The sequence below is a fragment of the Vombatus ursinus genome, unplaced genomic scaffold (assembly GCF_900497805.2).
Source record: "Vombatus ursinus unplaced genomic scaffold, bare-nosed wombat genome assembly UNPS02014813.1, whole genome shotgun sequence".
Taxonomy (NCBI): domain Eukaryota; kingdom Metazoa; phylum Chordata; class Mammalia; order Diprotodontia; family Vombatidae; genus Vombatus; species Vombatus ursinus.
Window position 1 is genome coordinate 5,945,634 of NW_020954591.1, and position 12,158 is coordinate 5,957,791.

At 37.0% G+C, this 12,158-nt stretch overlaps 1 long non-coding RNA gene across 2 annotated transcripts in view; it reads right to left on the reverse strand.

The window, feature by feature from the left end:
- The window catches only part of LOC114054450, a 145,112-nt gene that overhangs the window by 6,368 nt on the left and 126,586 nt on the right, over window positions 1–12,158 (reverse strand). For both annotated transcript variants that reach the window (XR_003570482.1, XR_003570483.1), the window contains exon 3: window positions 11,638–11,708. This is a non-coding gene — a long non-coding RNA (uncharacterized LOC114054450). The remainder of the gene's footprint in view (window positions 1–11,637; window positions 11,709–12,158) is intronic.

Below are 12,158 nucleotides of genomic sequence, written 5' to 3' on the forward strand. Positions count from 1 at the left end.
GGGAATATGAAGCAGAAAAGCCAGGGTAGCTGAAGCAGCAAGTGATTCAGGAGAGAAAGGAGGAAGCATGTTGGGCATATACCAACACTACCACCTTGATGGCTAACTCCCCTCAGACTCTGATAGAAATAGCACAGGACCATGAACTTAAAAGCTTTGGGAATAGCAGTGTCCCCTCAACTTCCATCAGCCCTGTTTCCAGCCTGGGCTCCACAGCAATTACTGAGAGGAATAATCACAGTGGAGAAGGGGTCCACTTTCCTAGCTCCCCAAATGCTGACCAACTGCCATGATTAGATAGGAAAGGTCCAGTATTGTATAAATGACAGCATTTCCTCCTTTCCCCACTAGACCTCTGGTCCAGCTTCCTATCCAGGCCCCACAATCACCATCCTGAGATGCAATCTATCTGGAAATGCAATATGACAACTACTTCTGCAGATGCTTCATCCCCTACCTCTTCAACCACAGATACTAAAGACCTGGTAGAAAGTGTTCTTCCCTAGAGAGTCCTTGGCAATGTCAAGTGGTTCAACATAAAAAATGGATATGATTTTATCAGTAGAAATTATATTAAAGGAGATGTATCACCATCTGCTTTCCCACTGCACTCTAAGGGCCATGGGACTTTTCCATCTGACTTGTAGCTAAATTTTCCTATGTGTGTTTTCTCCCCAATTAAAATATGAGCTTCTTGGGAGCAGAGACTATATTTCTTTTCTATTTGTATCCCCAGTACAGTGATTTGCACATAGAAAGCATTCAGTGAATGCTTTTAAAAATTCATTGATTCATTTTGGGTTTGGGGGACAATCTCTGCAAATGGCACAGAGATAAAACATGCAGTGTCAAATATTGAGGAACAGCAAGGAGGCCAATTTGGCTGGACTGTAGCATGTGGTGAGGAGAGCAGGATATTAGAAACCTCTAAAAGTAGATTACAATTAGGTGGTTAAAGGTTTTAAATGACAATTGGAAGATTTTTTATTTGATCCTAGAGGTAATAATGAGCCACAAGAGTTTTTGAGCAGGGGAATATTACCTCAGCAGCTGCGTAGAAGACAGATTGAAGAGGTAAGATACATGCGGCAGGATGACTAATTGGGAGGGTATTGTGATAGTCAAGGTCATAGGAAAGGAGGATCTGATCTAGGATAGTAGCTGTGTGAGCAGAGAAGGCAATAGATTTGAAAGATGTGAAGAGAGAAATGACAAGATTTGGCTACCAATGGGGGTGGAGGGCATGAGGAGTTGATAATAATGCTGAGAACACTAACCTGAGTGACTGGAAGGATGATGGTACCCTCAATAGAAATGGAAAAGTTCAGAAGACGTGTGGGTTACTAAATATAATGAGTTCTGTTTTGGATATGTTGAATTTAAGGTGCCAGTGGAACAGCTTGCTGACAATGTCTAATAGCTTACTATTCAATAAAAACTTCTAAGAAAACTGGAAAGCAGTCTGGCAGAAATTAGGTAAAAATCAACATTTAATACCATATACTAAGATTAAACTCCAAATAGATAAATGATTTAGAAAACTTCACATCACAAATAAATTAGGAGAGCCTGGAAGAAAACAGCTTTCTGAATTACGCATTGTTAAGGATTATTGTCCAAGCAAGGGATAGAAAGGGTCACAAAAGATAAAATGGCTAATTCTGATTGCATACTGTTTAAATTGCACAAACAAAATTAATGTAGTTAAAATTAGAAGGTAAACAATTAACTGGGGAAAAAATCTTTGCAACAAGTTTCTCAGAGAAAGGTCTTGTAACTAAGACACAAAGAACAGATTCAAATTTAGGAGAATAAGAGCTGTTGCTCGATAGATAAATGGTCAAAAGATATGAAGTGGCAGTTTCAAAAGAAGAAATCTAAACTATCAACAAGTATACTTAAAATACCCCAAATCACTGATAATTAGAGAAATGTAAATTAAAGCAACTCTGAGTTTCTGCTTCAAATTCATCAGATGGATAAAAACGACAAAAAAGTAAAAATGACAAATGTTAGAGGAGCTGTTGGAAAAAAAGACACAGTGATATGCTTTTGGTGGAGATGGAAAGCAATTTGGAACCATGTCTTTACAGTTACTAAACTGTATATACCCTTTGATCCGGATATACCACTATTAGTCTTATACCCCAAGCACAGATAGCTAGGATGTTCTGCTAGAGACCTCCTTCCAAGGCGACATGGAATTAGTAATAGTTAATTACTTTTTTTTTAGTTTGGCCATTCAACCAGTCCAAAATCCTCCTAATTTTACTATTCCCTAGCCCACATTTCTTATTTTTTTCCTTATAAGAATAGCACATGATACCTTAGCAAATGATTTGCTAAAAATTTAAAAAAGTTATAGTTATCATTCTCTAGATCTGCCTCTTTAAATAAACCTGTCAAAAAGGAAGTGTTTAGTCTTGCATGACATGTTCTTGATGAGGCTATTTGTGATAATTGTTTCAAGCTATTTGTGATAATTGTTTCTTTTTTGAAATGTTTACTCACCATCTATTTAATAACATGTTCAAGAATTTTACCAGATATCAATGTCAATTGGACTGGACTCTAGTTTGCAAATTCTGTTCTCTTTCCCTCTCACTCTCCTTCTCATCCAACCTTTAAAAAAATCGTAACATTCTCCCTTCTCCAGGACAGTAGTACCTCCGCTATTCTCCGTGATGTTTTAAATATCACCAATATTGTTCAGCAATCCTATCCATTAGTTCTTTCAGTAGCAGAGGACGTCATCCATCTTGGATCACTTGAATTCATCAAAAACAAAGTGTTCTCTTACTATTTCCCTCTTCTCTTTGTTAAGTGGATAATCTCTTATCCAAAACTCTTATGCAAAAGACAAGCAGGTAAAGATGAACTGCTAACTACATCTTTGGACAAAATAACTACAGTGATCAGATCATAGATGCATTGAAATCCAGTACTGGTGTCATAGACATAGGCCTTAGTTCACTCATTCGAGTCTCCCCGGAGATTTTCTCTGACCAGTTAATGGAGTTTGTTCAACCAGACTCTATGTACATGTCAAAAAAAAAAACCAAACAGTTGTTGACACAATGATTTGGGGTAGTAACTTCTTATTGATACAATTAATTCTTCCTTACCAAGGAGTTCATAAAAATGAAAAACTAGTCTCAGAGTGAATATTGCTTTGTTGTCTTGTAGAAAGAAAAAGAAAAGTTGGAATACAAATGTATACAACTCAGGTGAAACTAGCCATGCAGAAGAATTAGAGTGGTGCTTTCAAGGGCAGAACAGGAACTCCCTTTCCAGTTGTGAAGCCTGTCAAAGACAGTTGAAACAGGAATTCTGGAAAAGAGGTTGACCTTGAATTGATATTTGTAGGGTTAAACCACGCTCCCTGAGATTCCCATACTCCCTTTCTCAAAGGGTTACTTTATCCCTTGTTTTATAATTTACAGGGAAGAATAAAATGCCTTTAATAGAACTACCTGAGCATATTTCTTCCCCTGAGGGATGTTTTCTTATACAATTCATGCTATCTCATCTATTTAATGCTTTAGAAAAGAATTGGAAGTTGAGAGGAAGTAGCTTGATGGGGATACCCTCAGTGAGTCTCTGGAGTATGGAGAATTCTTTTAAGCCCCAGGAAATGCCTCTTACCTCCACTCAGTTGTAAGACTTTTTATACTTGTAGATGAAATATTGCCATTTTAGACACTTCTCTAACTTTCTATAGCAATAACTTTCAAATTTTAGTTTCAGAGTCTGGTTCTGAAACTGGCTCTGGAGTTAGAAGACCCTGTGACACCTAATGTCTATGAGATATTGCACAAATCATTTAACCTCTCCGGGCTTCAGTTTCTTTATTTCTAAAATAAGAGAATTGGATAGATGGCCTCTCAGGCTATTTTGGGCTCTGTATCGATAATCCTATGATCATATGATCCCAATCTCTATGGCTTAAAAATATCATTCATTCACCCAATAAGAATTTATTAAAAACTTGTTGTGTGTAAAACACTGTGGTAGACACCAAAGAAAATACAAAGAAGTATAAGACACGATCCTTATCTTAGTGGAGCTTACAGACTTAGTAGGTGAGATCTATGAAAAATAGTTTTAACATAAAATAGAATATGAACTTAAAAAATAAAGGAGATATAAAAGCAAACATAAAAGGCATATTTAAGCATGACCAAGGAATAGTGAGTAATCTTTTGGGTTGAATTATCATACACAAAGAAGAATAATGGAAGGTAGCAACCGGAAAGGTAGATTGTGGTTGAACCATGGAAGAGCCTGAGGCTTTTATTTTATTCAGTAGATAATGGGGACTCATTGAAAGCTTTGGAGTTAAGAATTGACATAACTGGATTTGTACAATAAAAAGTTATAGCAACATATAAGGAGGTGTCAAGAGGGAAGAGACTGTAAGTCAGAACACCATTATGAAGGCTTTGTAATAGTTCAGATAGAGAAGGAAATGGATATGAAAAATGTTGTTGTTCAGTTGTTCAGTCATGTCTGACTCTTTGTGACCCTATGGACTATAGCATGTCAGGCCTTTCTACTCACTATCTTTCAAAGTCTGTCCAAGTTCATGTTCATTGTTTCTATGGCACCGTCTATCCATCTCAACCTCTGCCAACCCCTTTTCCTTTTGCCTTCAATCTTTCCCAACATCAAGGTCTTTTCCATTGAGTTCTGTCTTCTTATTATGTGCCAAAGTATTTAAGCTTCAGGTTCAGTATTTGACCTTCCAGTATGAATTTAATTCTTTAAGTATTGACTGATTTGATCTCCTTGCTGTCCAAGGGACTCTCAAAAGTCTTTTCCAACATCACAAATTGAAAAAACTGATGCTGTGGCACTCAGCTTTCCATATAGTCCAACCTTCAAAGCCACACATTACTACTAGAAAAACCATAGCTTTGACTTTATGGGCGTCTTTTGGCAAGGTAATGCCTCTATTTTCCAGTATGCTGTCTACATTTGCCATAGCTTTCCTTTCAAAGAGCGAACATCTTTTAATTTCATGGCTGCAGTCACTGTCTGCAGTGATCTTTGAGCCCCCAAAATATAAAATCAGACATTGCTGCCATTTCTTCTCCCTCTATTTGCCAGAAAGTGATGAGACCAGTTCCCATGATCTTACTTTTTTTATGCTAAGCTTCAAGCCAGTTTTTATATTCTCCTCTTTTATGAAGCTCATCAAGAGACTTCTTAATTCTTCTTCACTTTGGGGCCATCACAGTGGTATCTTCAGCATATATCTGAGATTGTTGATATTTCTACTGAAAACCTTAATTCCAACTTTTGATTCATCCTGCCTGGCATTTACAAAAGTAGAAATGATAAGTCTTAGGAACTAGTTGGATGTTTGGACAAGGGAGTATGAAAAGTAAAAAAATTTCTCCATGGTTTCAGGCCTGAGTTAATAGGAGGCCATGGTATCATTAATAGAGAGTGAAGAAGTCAGATAAAGGAGAGGAGGGGTCAAGATGGCGGAGTGAAAGCAGTGACCTGCTTGAGTTCTCCCCCAAACCCCTCCAAATACCTATAAAAATGGCTCTAAACAAATTCTAAAGCAGCAGAACTCACAAAAAGACAGAGTGAAACAAATTTCTAGCCCAAAATAACCTGGATGGTTGATAAAGGTATATCGCACTGGGCAGGGAGAGGAGCACAGTTCAGCATGGGCGTGCAGGCTGCAGTAACACTGGAGCAGACCTCAGAGGACTGAATCATGGGCAGCTGTGGCAGTTTCCATACTTCTCAACAACTTAGAAGGTCAGTAGGAAAAGTCTGTTTCTGCGGTGCTGAAAGAGAAGCACAGTGGGGTTCCAGCCCCATTCCCCGAGCGCAGACCTGGGGCGGCAGCTGACTCCTGAGCTTCTGGTCCACAGACTGAGGGGGAATTGAGTGGCTGATCAGAGGGGGATTGCAGGGATCTCTCTGCTGGTGCAGGATTCTCTTGCTTTGTCTGTGCTTGGATCTGGGTCACAGTTCTGAGTGGAGGTCCTGGGGCAAGAAGGAGCACTGGCATGGTAGAGCTTGCAGTGGCTGTGGAGAGGAAATCCTCCTCACAGTTCCAAGACAGAAAAGAGTGCTCATAGACCAGAACACAGGCCAGGAAAGGAGTAAACACCTCGCCCTTGATCATAGCACCTTGGAAGAACTGGAAATTTACGGGGCCCTAGAAGTATCTCTGAAAACAGCTGCACAAAACCCCTGAAGCTTGTGACAGTACAGTCTCCACACTGAAAACAGACTCCTACCTTAACAAAGAGTTTAATAACTCAAGCAATTGGCTGGGATCATGAGCAAGCAGTGCAAAAAGAGTCAGACTACATTATCTTACTTTGGTGACAAAGATCAAAACATACAACCAGAAGACAACAAAGCCAAAGCTCCTACATACAAAGCCTCTAAGAAAAATATGAATTGGCACCAGGCCATGGAAGAGCTCAAAAAAGGATTTTGAGAAGCAAGTAAGAGAAGTAGAGGAAAAACTGAGAATGATGCTAAAGGAGACCCCAAAAAATACTGAAGAAAATAATACCTTAAAAAATAGCCTAACCCAAATGACAAAAGAGGTCCAAAAAGCCAATAAGGAGAAGAATGCCCTAAAAAGAAAAACTGGACAAATGGAAAAGGAAGTCCAAAAGCTTACTGAAGAAAATATTTCCTTAAAAATTAGAATGGAGAAATTGGAAGCTAGTGACAATTTGAGAAATCAAGGCACTGTAACACTAATCCAAAGGAATGAAAAAATAGAAGAGAATGTGAAATATCTCATTGGAAAAAACAACTGACCTGGAAAATAGATCCAGGAGACAGAACTTAAAAATTATTGGACTATCTGAAAGCCATGATCAAAAAAAAGAGCCTAGACATCATCTTTCAATAAATTATCAAGGAAAACTGCCCTGATATTTTAGAACCACAGGGCAAAAATATCAGGACAGTTTTCCTTCATGATTTCTTGAAATAGAAATTGAAAGAATTCACTGATCACCTCCTGAAAGAGATCCCCAAAAGAAAACTCCTAGGAATGTTGTAGCCAAATTCCAGAATTCTCAGGTCAAGGAGAAGATATTGCAAGTAGCCAGAAGGAAACAATTCAAGTATTGTGGAAACACAATCAGGATAACACAAAATTTAGCAGCTTCTACATTAAGGGTCCAGAGGGCACGGAATATGATATTCCAGAGGGCAAAGGAGATAGGACTACAATGAAGAATCACCTACCCAGCAAAACTGAGTATAATCTTTCAGGGTGAAAAATGGTCATTCAATGAAATAGGGGACTTTCAAGCATTCCTGTGGAAAAGACCAGAGCTGAATAGAAAATTTGACTTTCAAGACTCAAGTGAAACATGGAAGAGGTAAACAGGAAAGAGAAATCATAAGAGAGTTATTAAGGTTGACCTGTTTACATTCTTGCAGGGAAAGATGATATTTGTAACTCATGAGTCCTTTGTCAGTATTAGGGTAGTGGGAGGGAAAAAATTATATGTATGTATAGATAGACAGACAGATAGATGATAGATAGATAGATAGATAGATAGATAGATAGAGAGTACAGGGTGAGTTGAAGATGAAGGAGTGTTAACTGGAAAATAAAATTAAGGGGTGAGAGGATTATATTGGGAGAAGGAGAAAAGGAGAAGTAGAATGGGATAAAATATCTCACATGAAACAGACAAGAAAAGCCTTTTACAGTGGAGGGGAAATGGGTGAAGGTGAGAGGGAATGAGTGAATCTTATTCTCATAGAATTTGGCTTAAGGAGGGAATAACATACACAATGGGGTATGGAAATCTATCTTACCCTATAGGAAAATAAGGGGGGAAGGGGACAAGAGAGCAGGGAGTTGATAGAGGGGAGGGCAGATTGGGGGAGGGGATAATCAAAAGCAAACACTTCTGAGGAGGGACAGGGTCAAAAGAGAGAATAGAACAAATGGGGGGGTAGGATAAGATGAAGGGAAATATACTTAGTTTTTCACAACAGGACTACTATGGAAGTGTTTTGCATGACTGCACATCTATAACCTGTATTGAGATGCTTGCCTTTTCAACAAGGGTGGGTGGGGAGGGAGGAAGGGAGAAAATTTGTAACCCAAAGTTTTAAAAACACATGTTAAAAATAAAAATTTTTAAAAAAAGAAAATTTAAAAAAAATTTTTAAAAAGTCAGATGAAGAAATAAGGTTTGTGGGAAAGAAATTTCGTTTAGTTTTAAGACATTTAAGTTTAAGGTATCAGAGAGATATTCAGATGGAGATATGGATGTGGAATTCGAGAGAGAGAGATTAAGACCAGAACTGTGATTTGGTCATAAAAATGGATGCATATAAAACAAAAACAAACAATACAAGACGATGTGATTAAGGGCTACATTTTGTCTCACTGGCTTTTAGTTCTTTCTTCTTAATGAATGTAGAATGTGCCAACCTATTATACTATAGTCTGAAATAGTTTTATACTAAGCCAGAAATCCAAAATATCCATTTCCAAATTGGATACCACAAACTAATTTTTTTCATTACCTTATACTTGTGATAACCCTTAAAGATTAGAAAGTTTATATCCATCTTCATAAGCTGAACATAACCAGTTATTTTTTAAAGTCTATTGATTAGTTATAAATCTTATTTTAAGATACAGTTTTAGAAGATCCAGTAATAGCTATTCTGTGAGAACAATTACATTGAAAATATAATCCTGATCCACACAGATGTTATTTCATTCAGGGAGCCATGGTTTTGTGAACATCACTTTTGATTATTCAACTTTGGAGAGATGAAGGTTCATGACCAAGTTTCAAATGAGTCCCTAATACCACACATGCAAATCTGCACCTGCATCCATTTACTCACGCAAAGGATTTCCATTTGCAGGCACAAATTGAGTAATTAAGCAGCTAACTAAAAGATCAGCAAATGTAAATGCTTATTAGCCCATCAGCAAATTGATACTCAGGCAGAATTGTCAAGCACAGTTTACAGCCCCATTTTGTTTCCCCTTGCAAAGTGAAATAAAATGCTAATCCTGCCTTGGATTTTCTAAGTTTCATAATATAGCTGCTGACCAAACTGTCATAATGCTATAAGTAGAGCTGTTACCAGGAATTTTTGCACCCTAGGCAAGTAACACAAACCACATCCAGGAAAACTACCATGTAGTATGCCCTCAGCTACATGAAGAGTTGTGGGAGAGAGAAAAGGTAGGGAAGGGGAACCTACCATCTGATAGTTTCCTTTTTAAATGATTTATTCTTATTAACTAGATACTAAGTTATTTTGTTTTGGTGATGCTGGAGGACGACAAGTGTTGTCAGCACTCTCTTATTTTTGAACTCTCCAAATTTGGCACCCTGAGACAAAGCTCCATTCACCCTGCCCTAGTTACAGCTCTGGCTAAGGAACTCTAAAAGTATTTCTAAATGAATTTTACATAAAGATTTCACCGAACTGGCAGAATCTCATTATTTAAAGTGACCTTACAGGCAACTAGTCCAATCTGTACCTAAACAAGAATCCCCACAACAATATACCTGACAAGAGTAAGCCAGTCCTTGCTTTAAGTGAGGAAGACCCCATTGCCTCCCAAGGCAGCTCACTTCAGATCTAATTATTGGTATATATGCTTTCTCATGATACCCGGCACTTATGTGATACTCCAGAGTTAATGAAGTGCTTTCTTCATGTACTATGGGGACTACACACATACCAATTCAGTGACACATCCAAAATGAATAGTACTCCAATCCCCATTTTAGTTCAATCCTCATTTTATAGACAAAGATGCTGAGTCCCAGCGAAAGGGAACAAAAATAAAATAAAAAACAGGCCGCAGTCTACTTTGCTACTCTAAACTGCCAGCTTTGGAAATTGGGATTAAAAAAAAAAGATCTAGCCGTTCTATGGAGTAAGTCTAATTAGTGAAAATTAATAAATATCTACATAAAATCGGTTCACACTATGAAGGAGGTATAGTTAAGCAACAATTCATGTGCAAAAGAACTTAGGGGTTTTAGTGAAATGAAAACTCAGTGTCTTGCATAATGGAAAATACTCCATACTAGGAACAAAGGTAAACTGGAATCTGAATTCTGGCTTTAGCAAATGCTATCTATGTGATCATAGACAAGATGCTTACCCTCATTGAAACTCAGTTTCCTCATCTGTAAAATGGAGATAATAATCTGTCACCTACCCCTACCTCACAGAGTTATTATGAGAAATATACTTTGTAAATCTTATAGATTATATAAATGTGAACTGTAAGTATTATCAACAATATGCTGTCACAGCCAAAAAGCTACTGTAATTTTAGGCTAAATTAGTCAAAGTATAATTTCCTAAATGAAAGAAGTTAGAATGCTAGAGTACTCTTCCTGGGCCAGAATCCATGCAGAATAATGTATTCTTGGTGCTGTGTTTTCAGAAAGGCAGATGGGAGGATACAGGGGGAAGTGGTGACCAGGATAGTGAAGGGACTAGAAACCATGATGGAGCATTTAAAAGAATCAGAAAAGCTTAACCTGGAAAAGAAAAAGTTGGGGACATGATAGATGTCATATTATTTGAAAGGTTGTTATATAGGAGAGGGATTAGAATTGGTATGCTTGTAATATTAGGGGAATATTAGGGGCAAGGGATGGTAGCCTCAGAGCAGCAGATATCAGTTTAATATAAGAAAAAATATCTGAAGATTAGAGCTATTCAAGAATAGAACGAGCTACCTTCACAGATACTGAGTTCTACCTCACTGTGGACCTTCCAAAAGAAGCTGGATGACTCCCTATTTGTGGTATTATAGAGATGATTCCTGCTCAGGGGTTGGATGGGTTGAAGTAAATGACTTCTGAGGTTCCTGCTAACTAAGAGAATCCATGATTCCATTTTTAAAAAATTCCAAGAAAGAAATTCATGGAAATCCAAGACAATCTATTCTTTCAAGAAATTATTATTCAAATTTATTCTAATAGACTTCCTTTGATTACTTTCCACTGAAATAAAGAATTTCATTAGAAATAGAAAACAATTACTTTGCTTTGAACTCATGAATGCCTTGTCCTGGCCCTGGAGCACACATAAGTTTGTGTTTCAAATAGAAAATGAATGTACAAATGGAGCCCTGTGGACATTGAAATTTATCCTCCCTCATATTAAGTGATTACCTTTTATACTCCATTTATTTGAGATAATGAAAATAAATGGACTATTCATGGTATCTGCTTGAAATTGTTTTCCTTTAAGGAGTAAATTTATAGCCAAGGATGTATTCAAAATGGTTTGAACATACTTTTTTTCTTTAACCAGCTTAACACGAAATTTGATAGATTATTTTAGACCAGTGGCTCTTGTGTGATTGTTGATTATAAACCTACTAAATACACATAAGCTTAATAAAAGTCAATTAAATAATATATATAATTGCACATGAATTTTTCTCCAAAGAATAAAAAAATTGGGCTTTTATTTTGTGTAAAATCTTTGGCTTTTTATCTTCATTACCATCTGCCACTGGACCACTTATATATCTTCTCTTAAGTCTATGAAATTAAATTCCAAGTCTTAAATAAGATTTTCTTCTAAATAAATATTCTAAAAGTTCATTTCTGTTCTTCCTAGCATACTTACAGTGTGCCCTCTAATTGGCTTTTCAGATTTCTCCAGTTTCCTTCTGTTCCTCTTCGAGTTACTCTTATTATCTAAAAAAAAAAGTACTCCAAATTCAGTAAGCCAGTACTCGCACATCATATAAACATGTCAATTTCATTTCTTAGCTCTTGGTTCCCATCATTATAGAAAATTAATACAGTATTGATTTACAATAACTAACATTTATATAGCCCTTGAAAGTCTGGAAGTTATCTAGTCTGAATCTAATAACAACCCAGTGAAGTATGTTCTAAAGGCACAATTATCTCCATTTTACAGATAAGGAAACTGAGCTGAAGAGAGGAAAGATGACTTGACAATGGTCCCAAAGCTAGTTAAGTGCCAGAGAGAGGATTTGAACCCAGCTTTGTCTGGTATTCTATCCTCTAAGTCACATGATGATTATTTGTATAAAAAATGTTTTTTCTATATTAATGTGATTATAGTAAAATGGATATTTTATCACAGCAATCAACAAGTAGTTTCAAAGTACTTAGTAT